This window comes from Oncorhynchus nerka, unplaced genomic scaffold, assembly GCF_034236695.1.
Source record: "Oncorhynchus nerka isolate Pitt River unplaced genomic scaffold, Oner_Uvic_2.0 unplaced_scaffold_1981, whole genome shotgun sequence".
NCBI classification, from domain to species: Eukaryota; Metazoa; Chordata; class Actinopteri; order Salmoniformes; family Salmonidae; genus Oncorhynchus; species Oncorhynchus nerka.
In genome coordinates, this window is record NW_027039346.1 from 37,545 (window position 1) to 58,137 (window position 20,593).

General features: G+C 46.8%; 1 pseudogene; it reads right to left on the bottom strand.

Annotated features, from left to right (window-relative positions):
• Positions 1 to 206: 206 nt before the first annotated feature.
• Positions 207 to 8,200, bottom strand: LOC135567504 (single-stranded DNA-binding protein 3-like; annotated as a pseudogene).
• Positions 8,201 to 20,593: the final 12,393 nt, after the last annotated feature.

The window sequence follows — 20,593 nt, forward strand, 5'->3', positions numbered from 1 at the left end:
GTAGTATCCAAATGACCCTGCTTTAGGTAGTATCCAAATGACCCTGCTTTAGGTAGTATCCAAATGACCCTGCTTTAGGTAGTATCCAAATGACCCTGCTTTAGGTAGTATCCAAATGACCCTGCTTTAGGTAGTATCCAAATGACCCTGCTTGCTTTGTAGAGTGGGAAAACAAGAAGAAATAAAAAGAAAAAACAGACAAGAAGTTGAGTCATTGTAAAATTATATTAACAAGCATTCTTTCCTCAGTTTGAAATAAAGAAAACACCAGTAAATAAAGGCAACCTGGGACAGAGGTGTATAACGCTTAATATTCACAGAAAATGAAATAAACCTTTTATCACATTTACAAGACTGCCGCTAAGTTTATGGTTTAGAAAGCGTTGGACTAATTTCAAAATAACTGGGTCAATATACATAGTCAAATTGGTATCAAAATATAAAAAAAACAGCAATAAGGAGACAAAAAATACCCAACTACCAATATGCATCTCAGGTTACAATGGGTTGAACTCTTTCACCGTCACATCATCCAGATGGAACAGTAGGAAACCACGGCTAAAACGATGTTGAGAGAAAGGACAGTGTTAAGCACAGGCAGGGAAGAGGTTAAACACACATCACGTGGACTGGAGCTAGGTAGTATGTTGTTCACAGATCTCAGCGTTCATGCACCTCTGTTGTTTCCAAACCCAGTTTAGCCCAACTTTGCTTTCCCCCTTGACAGAGAACAAGAACAGCAGTGAGACTGTTTAAATAAAAAGCTGAATAAACCAGTGCAGAATTCGATTGCTCTCCTCATCGACAAAACCATAACCCACAAAACATTTCTTATCGATGACATTTTGTTGACACATTGAATGGGATCCAATTTCACTTTTTAAAAACCCACTGAGCACTTAAACTGTTAAAAAGGCCCAGTTCGATCACATCACTTCCCCTTCAAATATGGATAAATAGTACATAGGGACAAAGTCATTTAAAGGAGTTGTCACAGAGTTAAAGGCAGATTCAGACGCCTGTTTTCAGACTCATTTGTGACGCATACTGCGTGGCTGAATGCAGGACCTGAAATATGAAAAAAATAAATTGAGAGTTTTTCCTAGTTTACAATGCTTAACTTAATGCACATCAGTGTTTTAGGTGGCTATAAGTTGAAACCTGGACAGAACATCTTGCACCACAAAGCAATAATAAAATCATAAGAGGTCAACTTTGACCATTTTCTTTGCTGGGCAGGGGGGGAATAATCATTTCTGCAAATAATTTAAAAAAATTGTCATGTATGCAGTAGTTTCAGTAGCTGGTTTCGTCACACTTGGGGTGGTGATGAATGAAGAACTGTCCTTCATTTGGAACGAAGAGGAGCAAGAAGTCGCCATTTTGAAAATTCGCATATCAGCATTCTGGAATTGCGTGGAACCAAAATGTCGCCTGTCCCTGGTTCTGTGCTGATACGTTTTGGCCATGTCCTGTTATGAGCTCAGATCCTCTGAGTGATGGCAGATTGAGGGGGAGTTCACACACTCATCGTCATGGTAGGGGAGTACTGCTGAGGGGTACAGACAGAGTTCAAATCAGGAGAGCTTACGCTAATGGCATGACACACACACACAACAAACAATAGAACACATACTGCAACTGTAGAAAGGAAATGCACTTCCTCACTCTAGCCCCCAAAAACCTTATTTGGCAACTGCCCAGTGCCCCCACACTACACTGCCACTGTAGAGTCAATGATGCTGTCACAATGATGCTGTCACAATGATGCTGTCACTGTGGCTTCCCTTGGGTGTCAAAGTGCCATGACCGTAGCTTTACTGTGGAGTCAATACTGCCATATAGGCACTACTTATAGTTACTGGCAACACAGTGGCCTCAGCTGGGTTGTGTTCACTAGGCACTAATTGGAAGAAAACTGACTGAAACATGGAGTGACTACCTGATCTTGTTCAACAGGAAACAATTTTTAAAAACTTTTTCTTCAACACTTACCATTTTATCCTCTCCTACACTAAAACACATTAAAACGTTTTATATTGCATGGTGAGAAGGGGACTTACATTCTCACTCTGAAAGGAGTGCAGGAAGTTCCCACCCAACTCGTCACCGTCCCTCGGGGTTCCAGGAGGGTTACTAATGCCACTTAGATGGTTTGGAGAGTTCTGCGAGGAGGCAGGAAAGAGACTAAGTAAATAGGCAACAACAAGTAGTCTAAATGTCGTCATTGTCCCTCTTGACATTGACAGCGCTGGAGTTGGCAAGAGCAGAAAAAGGTCTGGGCCCAGGCTATAGGAGGAGACAACAGGTCTGGTCCCAGGCTATAGGAGGAGACAACAGGTCTGGTCCCAGGCTATAGGAGGAGACAACAGGTCTGGTCCCAGGCTATAGGAGGAGACAACAGGTCTGGTCCCAGGCTATAGGAGGAGACAACAGGTCTGGTCCCAGGCTATAGGAGGAGACAACAGGTCTGGTCCCAGGCTATAGGAGGAGACAACAGATCTGGTCCCAGGCTATAGGAGGAGACAACAGATCTGGTCCCAGGCTATAGGAGGAGACAACAGGTCTGGTCCCAGGCTATAGGAGGAGACAACAGGTCTGGTCCCAGGCTATAGGAGGAGACAACAGATCTGGGCCCAGGCTATAGGAGGAGACAACAGGTCTGGGCCCAGGCTATAGGAGGAGACAACAGATCTGGTCCCAGGCTATAGGAGGAGACAACAGATCTGGTCCCAGGCTATAGGAGGAGACAACAGGTCTGGTCCCAGGCTATAGGAGGAGACAACAGGTCTGGTCCCAGGCTATAGCCCAGGCTATAGGAGGAGACAACAGGTCTGGTCCCAGGCTATAGGAGGAGACAACAGGTCTGGTCCCAGGCTATAGGAGGAGACAACAGGTCTGGTCCCAGGCTATAGGAGGAGACAACAGGTCTGGTCCCAGGCTATAGGAGGAGACAACAGGTCTGGTCCCAGGCTATAGGAGGAGACAACAGGTCTGGTCCCAGGCTATAGGAGGAGACAACAGGTCTGGTCCCAGGCTATAGGAGGAGACAACAGGTCTGGTCCCAGGCTATAGGAGGAGACAACAGGTCTGGTCCCAGGCTATAGGAGGAGACAACAGGTCTGGTCCCAGGCTATAGGAGGAGACAACAGGTCTGGTCCCAGGCTATAGGAGGAGACAACAGATCTGGGCCCAGGCTAAACAAGAAGTTCAATAGAAACGTATTGCACAAATTAGTCCAAATGATTTGTTATGTTTTGCTAGTAATCTATATGTATAGCCATGTTATAGTATTCACCTTGTTGAGTCCGTCCATATCACCAGAGCCTAAAAAATAAACGTTTATAGTTCATGAACACTGAAATTAAAACGTTACGATTCTTTACTGAACTAATAATGCAACAGGTCATATGTATGCTAAAGATATATGTATGCTAAAGATATATGTATGCTAAAGATATATGTATGCTAAAGCCTGGCACTGTTGCTGAGAATATGTCTCCTTGCGTCACATTACTGGTTGATCTACTACACTGTACCCTGAGTCCCAAATGGCACCCCATTCCCGATATAGTGCACTACTTTTCACCAGAACCCTATGGGCCCTGGTCAAAAGTAGTGCACTATATAGGATTAGGTGTCATTTGAGACACCACCATTGAGGGAGCCTACGTTCAGATTGTCTGAATGAACAACTACTCCCAACTAGTCATGCACTGGTTAGTGAATACTGTTCTAAACTGAACACAACCCCAATTGGCACTTGAGAACTATATGTTGTATGGTAACCACTGGCAGCGCAGTGCTTTACCTAGCGATCCATTCATGTGGTGTGGTTCCATGCCTGCCATGGCCCGAAGTCCGTCAGAGCCAGGGCCCATAGGGAACTGTAGGAGACAAGCACTGCCTTACTACACATGTCAACAGAACAGGAACCACTATCACAACAGACTAGGCCAGGAAGAAACAGGGTATGTCCCAATCGAGTAAGCCAGGTAGAAACAGGGTATGTCCCAATCGAGTAAGCCAGGTAGAAACAGGGTATGTCCCAATAGAGTAAGCCAGGTAGAAACAGGGTATGTCCCAATAGAGTAAGCCAGGTAGAAACAGGGTATGTCCCAATAGAGTAAGCCAGGTAGAAACAGGGTATGTCCCAACAGAGTTATATAGGGTCCCAAAAGGCACCCTTTATAACAACAGTTATTTTGTCCAGGGCCCATAGTGCACTATATAGGGAATAGGGTGCCATTTGGGATGAACAGTTTCATTATGTAGGACTAGTTAATGTTTCTTATAATTGTATCTTAAAAGTTATCTGGCGTGAAGAAACATGAAACAACGTGACTACTACAACAGATTTGAGAGGGCTGGTATGAGAAGCAAACTCACATTTGATCGGTTGCCAGGTCCAGTGTTGATCATAGTGTAGAGGTTGTCCCCAGAGTTGTTAGAGTCTGAAAAGTGGTTGATAAGCAATCAATCTCAATTATTATTATGATAATCAATAGACAAGTGTACTTCGGGCAATGAGAACAGCCAAGATGGCAAACACACTCATTGAAGATGACGGTTATTTGTCAAAACATTTTTACATGAATTCCTATTCCCCAAGGTGGACTATGGAGTACCTACCCGCAGGGCTGGGCATAACGGGTGTTCCGGTGGGTCCCCCTCCACCAGAACCCCCCTTTAGAGTGTCAGAAGAACACAACCCATTTATAATTAAACAGTGAATCACAAAACCAGCAATGTATCTGTACCAGGGTGAAATCTACAAACACGAAAACAATAATATACTGGTATCTGACTGAAGTGTGTGAGAGAGAGAGAGGTCGTCAGAGAGTACTTACCCCATACGCTCCAGGAGAAGGTGATGAGTAAGGCATCTGAAACAACCACAACATTACAGGAAATCTAAATCGGTGTTCACCTCTCAAAACGGTATCATTCATCATTTTAGCCTTATCATTATCCATCTTACATGGAAGCTGGGGGTGTCCCGCACCCTATTCCCTATATAGTGCACTTCTTTAAACAGGGGCCTTATGGGTTGTGTAAGGCGCTATAAAGGGAATAGGGTGCCATTTAGGATGTAGCCTGGGATATATAATACTACAATTACATCCAGGACTGGGGAACATGGTAATGCATTAGATCTCCAGAGCTCCTACTGAGAGAGGTCAGACACAGACTGCTGCAATCTGAACAGACAACATCATGGTGTGTATAATAGATTTATATATATATATGCCATGATCTCTTATTGCTGTCACTTGTTATATCCACTTCAAATCAGTGTACAGTTGTGGCCAAAAGTTGAGAACGACACAAACATTAATTTCCACAAAGTTTGCTGCTTCAGTGTCTTTAGATATTTTTGTCAAATGTTACAATGGAATACTGAAGTATAATTACAAGCATTTCATAAGTATCAAAGGCTTTTATTGACAATTACATAAAGTTGATGCAAAGAGTCAATATTTGCAGTGTTGACACTTCTTTTTCAAGACCTCTGCAATCTGCCCTGGCATGCTGTCAATGAACTTCTGGGCCACATCCTGACTGATGGCAGCCCATTCTTATAATCAATGCTTGGAGTTTGTCAGAATTTGTCTATGCTCTAGATGGTTGGGAGAAGTTCGGAGGATGTGTTGGTACCATTCTTTATTCATGGCTGTGTTCTTAGGAAAAATTGTGAGTGAGCCCACTCCCTTGGCTGAGAAGCAACCCCACACATGAATGGTCTCAGGATGCTTTACTGTTGGCATGACACAGGACTGATGGTAGCGCTCACCTTGTCTTCCCCGGACAAGCTTTTTTCCAGATGCCCCAAACAATCGGAAAGGGGATTCATCAGAGAAAATGACTTTACCCCAGTCCTCAGCATTCCAATCCCTGTACCTTTTGCAGAATATCAGTCTGTCCTTGATGTTTTTCCTGGAGAGAAGTGACTTATTTGCTGCCCTTCTTGACACCAGGTCATCCTCCAAAAGTCTTTGCCTCACTGTGCATGCAGATGCACTCACACCTGTCTGCTGCCATTCCTGAGCAAGCTCTGTACTGGTGGTTCCCCGATCCCACAGCTGAATCAACTTTAGAGACGGTCCTGGCGCTTGCCAGACTTTCTTGGGCACCCTGAAGCCTTCTTCACAACAATTGAACCGCTCTCCTTGAAGTTCTTGATGATCCGATAAACGGTTGATTTAGGTGCAGTCCTACTGGCAGCAATATCCTTGCTTGTGAAGCCCTTTTTGTGCAAAGCAATGATGACGGCACGCGTTTCCTTGCAGGTAACCATGGTTGACAGAGGAAGAACAATGTTTCCAAGCACTACCCTCCTTTTGAAGCTTCCAGTCTGTTATTCGAACTCAATCAGCATGACAGAGTGATCTCTAGCCTTGTCCTCGTCAACACTCACAACTGTGTTAACGAGAGAATCACTGACATGAAGTCATCTAGTCCTTTTGTGGCAGGGCTGAAATGCAGTGGAAATGTTTTTGGGGGATTCAGTTCAGTTGCATGGCAAAGAGGGACTTTGCAATTCATTGCAATTCATCACTCTTCATAACATCCTGGAGTATATGCAAATTGCCATCATACAAACTGATGCAGCAGACTTTGTGAAAATTAATATTTGTGTCATTCTCAAAACTTTTGGCCACGACTGTAGATGAAGGGGAGGAGACAGGTTAAAGAATCATTTTTAACACGGGCCAGTATCCCCGTGGAACGCGTTCGACACCTTGTAGAGTCCATGCACCGACAAATTGAGCATGTTCTGAGGGCAAAAGGGGGATGCAACTAAATATTAGGAAGGTGTTCCTAATGTATTGTATACTCCGTGTCTAGAGGGGAAGTTGGACTCACTGAGTTGCCGTTGTTCGGATTGGGCCATGGTCGTCCAGCACCTGGGCCCTGCATTGTGACGAGAAAACCCCAGTTAGAAAACAACACACACGGGAGATGCATCATGTGAAAGGAGAGTAATAGAGACAAGGCTCACATCATGTTCACTCCTGGCATCCCAGGGCCCATGGCGTTATGTGGAGGCCGCATCCCACCACCAAAGTTCTGCAACGACAACTAAGAATCAGACTACCATAACCAGACCGAACCAAGGCCAAGAACCGAGACAGACTGGATGGATGATGGTGACAGGCAGTTTCAATAATCAGGGGGCTAGTCTCTGAAAGACTACAGACGTTTTGTAAACTGCTTAGAGATAACGGCTGCCTACAGACGGGGGTGTAACATTACCAGTCTGATATAACGGCTGCCTACAGATGGGGGTGTAACATTACCAGTCTGATATAACAGCTGCCTACAGATGGGGGTGTAACATTACCAGTCTGATATAACGGCTGCCTACAGACGGAGGTGTAACATTACCAGTCTGATATAACGGCTGTCTACAGACAGGGGTGTAACATTACCAGTCTGATATAACGGCTGTCTACAGACAGGGGTGTAACATTACCAGTCTGATATAACGGCTGTCTACAGACAGGGGTGTAACATTACTAGATATAATGGGAGCAGAACAGTAGTGGCCTACCTGAGGTCCTGGCCCCATAGGGCCCATTCCTCGAGGCCCACTCATCCTCTGCATTGGTCCCAAGTTAGGATGGCCTTGTGGTCGTGTGTGATCCATGGTTTGGAGCATGAGATGGGGGCCAGGGCCACCGCCAGGAGGCTACAAGACATACAGGGGAAAGAGGGAGGTATAACTCATACGGAGGTAAATCTATTTGTTAAACGACAGTAGACTGGGTAGACTGATGACAGCATTGTATGGTGATGTTGGTGGAGAATGCTGGGTACTGTAGTTTGTTTACCTGGTTGCCCATTCTTATAGGAGGGCCTCGTGGGCCTGCGGTGAATCGTGGGTTCATGAAAGACTACAAACACAAATAACAATTAATTTAAATTTGTGTTCCATCACAACATCAGCACAATTATACTGAAGAAACAGCAATTGCAACCATTCATAAGGGAGGTAGTTGCTTCACTTGTAATATCTATAACGTGTATATCGACTCTGTAGCGGTACCCCCTGTATATAGCCTCCACATTGACTCTGTACCGGTACCCCCTGTATATAGCCTCCACATTGACTCTGTAGCGGTACCCCCTGTATATAGCCTCCACATTGACTCTGTACCGGTACCCCCTGTATATAGCCTCCACATTGACTCTGTACCGGTACCCCCTGTATAAAGCCTCCACATTGACTCTGTACTGGTACCCCCTGTATATAGCCTCCACATTGACTCTGTACCGGTACCCCCTGTATATAGTCTCCACATTGACTCTGTACTGGTACCCCCTGTATATAGTCTCCACATTGACTCTGTACCGGTACCCCCTGTATATAGCCTCCACATTGACAGGGGGTACCGGTACAGAGTCAATGTGGAGGTTTTTATACAGGAGGTGCCCGTACAGAGTCAATGTGAGACTATATACAGGGGGTACCGGCACCTCCTGTATAAAGCCTCCACATTGACTCTGTACTGGTACCCCTGTATATAGTCTCCACATTGACTCTGTACCGGTACCCCTGTATATAGTCTCCACATTGACTCTGTACCGGGTACCCCTGTATATAGTCTCCACATTGACTCTGTACCGGTACCCCCTGTATATAGCCTCCACATTGACAGGGGGTACCGGTACAGAGTCAATGGAGGCTATATACAGGGGGTACCAGCTGAGTTAATGTGGAGGCTTTATACAGGGGGTACTACAGAGTCAATGTGGGAGACTATATACAGGTGCAATACAGAGTCAATGTGGAGGCTTTATACAGGGGGTGTCGGGTACAGAGTCAATGTGGAGATTAAAACCTCCAGGGGGTACCCCTGTATAGTCAATGTGGAGGCTATATACAGGGGGTACCGGTACCCCCTGTATATAGTCTCCACATTGACTCTGTACCGGTACCCCCTGTATAAAGCCTCCACATTGACTCTGTACTGGTACCCCCTGTATATAGTCTCCACATTGACTCTGTACTGGTACCCCCTGTATATAGTCTCCACATTGACTCTGTACCGGTACCCCCTGTATATAGTCTCCACATTGACTCTGTACTGGTACCCCCTGTATATAGCCTCCACATTGACTCTGTACCGGTACCCCCTGTATATAGTCTCCACATTGACTCTGTACCGGTACCCCCTGTATATAGCCTCCACATTGACTCTACTGGTACCCCCTGTATATAGTCTCCACATTGACTCTGTACTGGTACCCCCTGTATATAGTCTCCACATTGACTCTGTACTGGTACCCCCTGTATATAGTCTCCACATTGACTCTGTACCGGTACCCCCTGTATATAGCCTCCACATTGACTCTGTACCGGTACCCCCTGTATATAGTCTCCACATTGACTCTGTACCGGTACCCCCTGTATATAGCCTCCACATTGACTCTGTACTGGTACCCCTGTATATAGCCTCCACATTGACTCTGTACCGGTACCCCCTGTATATAGCCTCCACATTGACTCTGTACCGGTACCCCCTGTATATAGCCTCCACATTGACTCTGTACCGGTACCCCCTGTATAAAGCCTCCACATTGACTCTGTTCCGGTACTCCCTGTATATAGCCTCCACATTGACTCTGTACCGGTACCCCCTGTATATAGTCTCCACATTGACTCTGTACCGGTACCCCCTGTATATAGCCTCCACATTGACTCTGTACCGTAATACCCTGTATATAGCCTCCACATTGACTCTGTACCGTAATACCCTGTATATAGCCTCCACATTGACTCTGTACCGTAACACCCTGTATATAGCCTCCACATTGACTCTGTACCGTAATACCCTGTATATAGCCTCCACATTGACTCTGTACCGGTACCCCCTGTATATAGCCTCCACACTGACTCTGTACCGGTACCCCCTGTATATAGTCTCCACATTGACTCTGTACCGGTACCCCCTGTATATAGCCTCCACATTGACTCTGTACCGGTACCCCCTGTATATAGCCTCCACACTGACTCTGTACCGGTACCCCCTGTATATAGTCTCCACATTGACTCTGTACCGTAATACCCTGTATATAGCCTCCACATTGACTCTGTACTGGTACCCCCTGTATATAGCCTCCACATTGACTCTGTACTGGAACCCCCTGTATATAGCCTCCACATTGACTCTGTACCGGTACCCCTGTAGCCTATAGCCTCCACATTGACTCTGTACCGGCCTCCACATGACTCTGTACCTGTATATAGCCTCCACATTGACTCTGTACCGGTACCCCTGTATATAGCCTCCACATTGACTCTGTACCGGTACCCCTGTATATAGCCTCCACATTGACTCTGTACCGGTACCCCCTGTATATAGCCTCCACATTGACTCTGTACCGGTACCCCTGTATATAGTCTCCACATTGACTCTGTACCGGTACCCCCTGTATATAGCCTCCACATTGACTCTGTACCGGTACCCCCTGTATATAGCCTCCACATTGACTCTGTACCGTACCCCTGTATAGCCTCTACATTGACTCTGTACCGGTACCCTCTGTATATAGTCTCCACATTGACTCTGTACCGGTACCCCCTGTATATAGTCCATTGACTCTCTTGACTCTGTACGTACCCCTGTATATAGCCTCCACATTGACTCTGTACCGGTACCCTCTGTATATAGCCTCTCTGTACATTGACTCTGTACCGGTACCCTCTGTATATAGCCTCCACATTGACTCTGTACCGGTACCCTCTGTATATAGCCTCCACATTGACTCTGTACCGGTACCCTCTGTATATAGCCTCCACATTGACTCTGTACCGGTACCCCCTGTATATAGCCTCCACATTGACTCTGTACTGGTACCCTCTGTATATAGCCTCCACATTGACTCTGTACCGGTACCCCTGTATATAGTCTCCACATTGACTCTGTACCGGTACCCCTTGTATATAACCTCCACATTGACTCTGTACGGTACCCCCTGTATATAGCTCCCATTGACTGTATATAGCCTCCACATTGACTCTGTATATAGGGTACCCTCTGTATATAGCCTCCACATTGACTCTGTACCGGTACCCTCTGTATATAGCCTCCACATTGACTCTGTACCGGTACCCCTGTATATAGCCTCCACATTGACTCTGTACCGGTACCCTCTGTATATAGCCTCCACATTGACTCTGTACCGTACCCCCTGTATATAGCCTCCACATTGACTCTGTACCGGTACCCTGTATATAGCCTCCACATTGACTCTGTACCGGTACCCCTGTATATAGTCTCCACATTGACTCTGTACCGGTACCCCTGTATATAGCCTCCACATTGACTCTGTACCGGTACCCTGTATATAGCTGTATATAGTCTCCACATTGACTCTGTACCGGTACCCTCTGTATATAGCCTCCACATTGACTCTGTACCGGTACCCCTGTATATAGCCTCCACATTGACTCTGTATCGGTACCCTCTGTATATAGCCTCCACATTGACTCTGTACCGGTACCCTCTGTATATAGCCTCCACATTGACTCTGTACCGGTACCCCCTGTATATAGCCTCCACATTGACTCTGTACCGGTACCCTCTGTATATAGCCTCCACATTGACTCTGTACCGTACCCCCCTGTATATAGTCTCCACATTGACTCTGTACCGGTACCCTGTATATAGCCTCCACATTGACTCTGTACCGGTACCCCTGTATATAGCCTCCACATTGACTCTGTACCGGTACCCCTGTATATAGCCTCCACATTGACTCTGTACCGGTACCCTCTGTATATAGTCTCCACATTGACTCTGTACCGGTACCCTCTGTATATAGCCTCCACACTGACTCTGTACCGGTACCCCCTGTATATAGCCTCCACATTGACTCTGTATCGGTACCCCCTGTATATAGCCTCCACATTGACTCTGTACCGGTACCCCTGTATATAGCCTCCACATTGACTCTGTATCGGTACCCTCTGTATATAGTCTCCACATTGACTCTGTACCGGTACCCTCTGTATATAGCCTCCACATTGACTCTGTATATCGGTACCTCTCTGTATATAGCCTCCACATTGACTCTGTACCGGTACCCCCTGTATATAGTCTCCACATTGACTCTGTACCCTCTGGTACCCTCTGTATATAGCCTCCACATTGACTCTGTACCGGTACCCTCTGTATAAAGCCTCACTATTGACTCTGTACCGGTACCCTCTGTATATAGCCTCCACATTGACTCTGTACCGGTACCCCCTGTATATAGCCTCCACATTGACTCTGTACCGGTACCCTCTGTATAAAAGCCTCACTATTGACTCTGTACCGGTACCCTCTGTATATAGCCTCCACATTGACTCTGTACTGGTACCCCCTGTATATAGTCTCCACATTGACTCTGTACCGGTACCCTCTGTATATAGCCTCCACACTGACTCTGTACCGGTACCCTCTGTATAAAGCCTCACTATTGACTCTGTACCGGTACCCTCTGTATATAGCCTCCACATTGACTCTGTACCGGTACCCCTGTATATAGCCTCCACATTGACTCTGTACCGGTACCCTCTGTATAAAGCCTCACTATTGACTCTGTACCGGTACCCTCTGTATATAGCCTCCACATTGACTCTGTACCGGTACCCCCTGTATATAGTCTCCACATTGACTCTGTACCGGTACCCTCTGTATATAGCCTCCACACTGACTCTGTACCGGTACCCTCTGTATAAAGCCTCACTATTGACTCTGTACCGGTACCCTCTGTATATAGCCTCCACATTGACTCTGTACCGGTACCCTCTGTATATAGCCTCCACATTGACTCTGTACCGGTACCCTCTGTATATAGCCTCCACATTGACTCTGTACCGGTACCCTCTGTATAAAGCCTCCACATTGACTCTGTACCGGTACCCTCTGTATATAGTCTCCACATTGTCTCTGTGCCGGTACCCCTGTATATAGCCTCCACATTGACTCTGTACTGGTACCCCCTGTATATAGCCTCCACATTGACTCTGTACCGGTACCCTCTGTATATAGCCTCCACACTGACTCTGTACCGGTACCCCCTGTATATAGCCTCCACATTGACTCTGTATCGGTACCCCCTGTATATAGCCTCCACATTGACTCTGTACCGGTACCCCCTGTATATAGCCTCCACATTGACTCTGTATCGGTACCCTCTGTATATAGTCTCCACATTGACTCTGTACCGGTACCCTCTGTATATAGCCTCCACATTGACTCTGTATCGGTACCCTCTGTATATAGCCTCCACATTGACTCTGTACCGGTACCCCCTGTATATAGTCTCCACATTGACTCTGTACCGGTACCCTCTGTATATAGCCTCCACACTGACTCTGTACCGGTACCCTCTGTATAAAGCCTCACTATTGACTCTGTACCGGTACCCTCTGTATATAGCCTCCACATTGACTCTGTACCGGTACCCCCTGTATATAGCCTCCACATTGACTCTGTACCGGTACCCTCTGTATAAAGCCTCACTATTGACTCTGTACCGGTACCCTCTGTATATAGCCTCCACATTGACTCTGTACCGGTACCCCTGTATATAGTCTCCACATTGACTCTGTACCGGTACCCTCTGTATATAGCCTCCACACTGACTCTGTACCGGTACCCTCTGTATAAAGCCTCACTATTGACTCTGTACCGGTACCCTCTGTATATAGCCTCCACATTGACTCTGTACCGGTACCCCCTGTATATAGCCTCCACATTGACTCTGTACCGGTACCCTCTGTATAAAGCCTCACTATTGACTCTGTACCGGTACCCTCTGTATATAGCCTCCACATTGACTCTGTACCGGTACCCCCTGTATATAGTCTCCACATTGACTCTGTACCGGTACCCTCTGTATATAGCCTCCACACTGACTCTGTACCGGTACCCTCTGTATAAAGCCTCACTATTGACTCTGTACCGGTACCCTCTGTATATAGCCTCCACATTGACTCTGTACCGGTACCCTCTGTATATAGCCTCCACATTGACTCTGTACCGGTACCCTCTGTATATAGCCTCCACATTGACTCTGTACCGGTACCCTCTGTATAAAGCCTCCACATTGACTCTGTACCGGTACCCTCTGTATATAGTCTCCACATTGTCTCTGTACCGGTACCCCCTGTATATAGCCTCCACATTGACTCTGTACTGGTACCCCCTGTATATAGCCTCCACATTGACTCTGTACTGGTACCCCCTGTATATAGCCTCCACATTGTCTCTGTATCGGTACCCTCTGTATATAGCCTCCACATTGACTCTGTACCGGTACCCCCTGTATATAGCCTCCACATTGTCTCTGTATCGGTACCCTCTGTATAAAGCCTCCACATTGACTCTGTACCGTAATACCCTGTATATAGCCTCTACATTGTCTCTGTACCGGTACCCTCTGTATAAAGCCTCCACATTGACTCTGTACCGTAATACCCTGTATATAGCCTCCACATTGACTCTGTACCGGTACCCTCTGTATAAAGCCTCCACATTGACTCTGTACCGGTACCCTCTGTATATAGTCTCCACATTGTCTCTGTACCGGTACCCCCTGTATATAGCCTCCACATTGACTCTGTACTGGTACCCCTGTATATAGCCTCCACATTGACTCTGTACTGGTACCCCTGTATATAGTCTCCACATTGACTCTGTACCGGCAACCCTCTGTATAAAGCCTCCATATTGTCTCTGTACCGTAACACCCTGTATATAGCCTCTACATTGTCTCTGTACCGGTACCCCCTGTATATAGTCTCCACATTGACTCTGTACTGGTACCCCCTGTATATAGTCTCCACATTGACTCTGTACTGGTACCCTCTGTATAAAGCCTCCATATTGTCTCTGTACCGTAACACCCTGTATATAGCCTCCACATTGTCTCTGTACCGGTACCCTCTGTATATAGTCTCCACATTGTCTCTGTACCGGTACCCCCTGTATATAGCCTCCACATTGACTCTGTACTGGTACCCCCTGTATATAGCCTCCACATTGACTCTGTACTGGTACCCCCTGTATATAGCCTCCACATTGACTCTGTACTGGTACCCCCTGTATATAGTCTCCACATTGACTCTGTACCGGTACCCTCTGTATAAAGCCTCCATATTGTCTCTGTACCGTAACACCCTGTATATAGCCTCTACATTGTCTCTGTACCGGTACCCCCTGTATATAGTCTCCACATTGACTCTGTACTGGTACCCCCTGTATATAGTCTCCACATTGACTCTGTACTGGTACCCTCTGTATAAAGCCTCCATATTGTCTCTGTACCGTAACACCCTGTATATAGCCTCCACATTGTCTCTGTACCGGTACCCCCTGTATATAGTCTCCACATTGACTCTGTACCGGTACCCTCTGTATAAAGCCTCCATATTGTCTCTGTACCGGTACCCCCTGTATATAGTCTCCACATTGTCTCTGTACCGGTACCCCCTGTATATAGCCTCCACATTGTCTCTGTACCGGTACCCCCTGTATATAGCCTCTACATTGTCTCTGTACCGGTACCCTCTGTATATAGTCTCCACATTGACTCTGTACCGGTACCCCCTGTATATAGTCTCCACATTGACTCTGTACCGGTACCCCTGTATATAGCCTCCACATTGACTCTGTACCGGTACCCTCTGTATATAGCCTCCACATTGACTCTGTATATAGACTCTGTACCGGTACCCCCTGTATATAGTCTCCACATTGACTCTGTACCGGTACCCCTGTATATAGCCTCCACATTGACTCTGTACCGGTACCCTCTGTATATAGCCTCCACATTGACTCTGTACCGGTACCCTCTGTATATAGCCTCCACATTGACTCTGTACCGGTACCCTCTGTATATAGCCTCCACATTGACTCTGTACCGGTACCCTCTGTATATAGCCTCCACATTGACTCTGTACCGGTACCCTCTGTATATAGCCTCCACATTGACTCTGTACCGGTACCCCCTGTATATAGTCTCCACATTGACTCTGTACCGGTACCCCTGTATATAGCCTCCACATTGACTCTGTATCGGTACCCCCTGTATATAGCCTCCACATTGACTCTGTACCGGTACCCCTGTATATAGCCTCCACATTGACTCTGTACCGGTACCCTCTGTATATAGTCTCCACATTGACTCTGTACCGGTACCCTCTGTATATAGCCTCCACACTGACTCTGTACCGGTACCCCCTGTATATAGCCTCCACATTGACTCTGTATCGGTACCCCCTGTATATAGCCTCCACATTGACTCTGTACCGGTACCCCCTGTATATAGCCTCCACATTGACTCTGTATCGGTACCCTCTGTATATAGTCTCCACATTGACTCTGTACCGGTACCCTCTGTATATAGCCTCCACATTGACTCTGTATCGGTACCCTCTGTATATAGCCTCCACATTGACTCTGTACCGGTACCCCCTGTATATAGTCTCCACATTGACTCTGTACCGGTACCCTCTGTATATAGCCTCCACACTGACTCTGTACCGGTACCCTCTGTATAAAGCCTCACTATTGACTCTGTACCGGTACCCTCTGTATATAGCCTCCACATTGACTCTGTACCGGTACCCCCTGTATATAGCCTCCACATTGACTCTGTACCGGTACCCTCTGTATAAAGCCTCACTATTGACTCTGTACCGGTACCCTCTGTATATAGCCTCCACATTGACTCTGTACCGGTACCCCCTGTATATAGTCTCCACATTGACTCTGTACCGGTACCCTCTGTATATAGCCTCCACACTGACTCTGTACCGGTACCCTCTGTATAAAGCCTCACTATTGACTCTGTACCGGTACCCTCTGTATATAGCCTCCACATTGACTCTGTACCGGTACCCCCTGTATATAGCCTCCACATTGACTCTGTACCGGTACCCTCTGTATAAAGCCTCACTATTGACTCTGTACCGGTACCCTCTGTATATAGCCTCCACATTGACTCTGTACCGGTACCCCCTGTATATAGTCTCCACATTGACTCTGTAAATTGGTACCCTCTGTATATAGCCTCCACACTGACTCTGTACCGGTACCCTCTGTATAAAGCCTCACTATTGACTCTGTACCGGTACCCTCTGTATATAGCCTCCACATTGACTCTGTACCGGTACCCTCTGTATATAGCCTCCACATTGACTCTGTACCGGTACCCTCTGTATATAGCCTCCACATTGACTCTGTACCGGTACCCTCTGTATAAAGCCTCCACATTGACTCTGTACCGGTACCCTCTGTATATAGTCTCCACATTGTCTCTGTACCGGTACCCCCTGTATATAGCCTCCACATTGACTCTGTACTGGTACCCCCTGTATATAGCCTCCACATTGACTCTGTACCGGTACCCTCTGTATATAGCCTCCACACTGACTCTGTACCGGTACCCCCTGTATATAGCCTCCACATTGACTCTGTATCGGTACCCCCTGTATATAGCCTCCACATTGACTCTGTACCGGTACCCCCTGTATATAGCCTCCACATTGACTCTGTATCGGTACCCTCTGTATATAGTCTCCACATTGACTCTGTACCGGTACCCTCTGTATATAGCCTCCACATTGACTCTGTATCGGTACCCTCTGTATATAGCCTCCACATTGACTCTGTACCGGTACCCCCTGTATATAGTCTCCACATTGACTCTGTACCGGTACCCTCTGTATATAGCCTCCACACTGACTCTGTACCGGTACCCTCTGTATAAAGCCTCACTATTGACTCTGTACCGGTACCCTCTGTATATAGCCTCCACATTGACTCTGTACCGGTACCCCCTGTATATAGCCTCCACATTGACTCTGTACCGGTACCCTCTGTATAAAGCCTCCACTATTGACTCTACCGGTACCCTCTGTATATAGCCTCCACATTGACTCTGTACCGGTACCCCCTGTATATAGTCTCCACATTGACTCTGTACCGGTACCCTCTGTATATAGCCTCCACACTGACTCTGTACCGGTACCCTCTGTATAAAGCCTCACTATTGACTCTGTACCGGTACCCTCTGTATATAGCCTCCACATTGACTCTGTACCGGTACCCCTGTATATAGCCTCCACATGACTCTGTACCGGTACCCTCTGTATAAAGCCTCACTATTGACTCTGTACCGGTACCCTCTGTATATAGCCTCCACATTGACTCTGTACCGGTACCCCCTGTATATAGTCTCCACATTGACTCTGTACCGGTACCCTCTGTATATAGCCTCCACACTGACTCTGTACCGGTACCCTCTGTATAAAGCCTCACTATTGACTCTGTACCGGTACCCTCTGTATATAGCCTCCACATTGACTCTGTACCGGTACCCTCTGTATATAGCCTCCACATTGACTCTGTACCGGTACCCTCTGTATATAGCCTCCACATTGACTCTGTACCGGTACCCTCTGTATAAAGCCTCCACATTGACTCTGTACCGGTACCCTCTGTATATAGTCTCCACATTGTCTCTGTACCGGTACCCCCTGTATATAGCCTCCACATTGACTCTGTACTGGTACCCCCTGTATATAGCCTCCACATTGACTCTGTACTGGTACCCCCTGTATATAGCCTCCACATTGTCTCTGTATCGGTACCCTCTGTATATAGCCTCCACATTGACTCTGTACCGGTACCCCCTGTATATAGCCTCCACATTGTCTCTGTATCGGTACCCTCTGTATAAAGCCTCCACATTGACTCTGTACCGTAATACCCTGTATATAGCCTCTACATTGTCTCTGTACCGGTACCCTCTGTATAAAGCCTCCACATTGACTCTGTACCGTAATACCCTGTATATAGCCTCCACATTGACTCTGTACCGGTACCCTCTGTATAAAGCCTCCACATTGACTCTGTACCGGTACCCTCTGTATATAGTCTCCACATTGTCTCTGTACCGGTACCCCCTGTATATAGCCTCCACATTGACTCTGTACTGGTACCCCCTGTATATAGCCTCCACATTGACTCTGTACTGGTACCCCCTGTATATAGTCTCCACATTGACTCTGTACCGGTACCCTCTGTATAAAGCCTCCATATTGTCTCTGTACCGTAACACCCTGTATATAGCCTCTACATTGTCTCTGTACCGGTACCCCCTGTATATAGTCTCCACATTGACTCTGTACTGGTACCCCCTGTATATAGTCTCCACATTGACTCTGTACTGGTACCCTCTGTATAAAGCCTCCATATTGTCTCTGTACCGTAACACCCTGTATATAGCCTCCACATTGTCTCTGTACCGGTACCCTCTGTATATAGTCTCCACATTGTCTCTGTACCGGTACCCCCTGTATATAGCCTCCACATTGACTCTGTACTGGTACCCCCTGTATATAGCCTCCACATTGACTCTGTACTGGTACCCCCTGTATATAGCCTCCACATTGACTCTGTACTGGTACCCCCTGTATATAGTCTCCACATTGACTCTGTACCGGTACCCTCTGTATAAAGCCTCCATATTGTCTCTGTACCGTAACACCCTGTATATAGCCTCTACATTGTCTCTGTACCGGTACCCCCTGTATATAGTCTCCACATTGACTCTGTACTGGTACCCCCTGTATATAGTCTCCACATTGACTCTGTACTGGTACCCTCTGTATAAAGCCTCCATATTGTCTCTGTACCGTAACACCCTGTATATAGCCTCCACATTGTCTCTGTACCGGTACCCTGTATATAGTCTCCACATTGACTCTGTACGGTACCCTCTGTATAAAGCCTCCATATTGTCTCTGTACCGGTACCCCCCTGTATATAGTCTCCACATTGTCTCTGTACCGGTACCCCTGTATATAGCCTCCACATTGTCTCTGTACCGGTACCCCTGTATATAGCCTCTACATTGTCTCTGTACCGGTACCCTCTGTATATAGCCTCCACATTGTCTCTGTACCGGTACCCCCTGTATATAGTCTCCACATTGACTCTGTACTGGTACCCTCTGTATAAAGCCTCCATATTGTCTCTGTACCGTAACACCCTGTATATAGCCTCCACATTGTCTCTGTACCGACCCCTGTATATAGCCTCCACATTGACTCTGTACCGGTACCCCTGTATATAGTCTCCACATTGACTCTGTACTGGTACCCCTGTATATAGCCTCCACATTGACTCTGTACCGGTACCCCATGTATATAGCCTCCACATTGACTCTGTACCGGTACCCCTGTATATAGCCTCTACATTGACTCTGTACCGGTACCCTCTGTATATAGTCTCCACATTGACTCTGTACCGGTACCCCCTGTATATAGTCTCCACATTGACTCTGTACCGGTACCCCTGTATATAGCCTCCACATTGACTCTGTACCGGTACCCCCTGTATATAGCCTCCACATTGACTCTGTACCGGTACCCTCTGTATATAGCCTCCACATTGACTCTGTACCGGTACCCTCTGTATATAGTCTCCACATTGACTCTGTACTGGTACCCCTGTATATAGCCTCCACATTGACTCTGTACCGGTACCCCTGTATATAGTCTCCACATTGACTCTGTACTGGTACC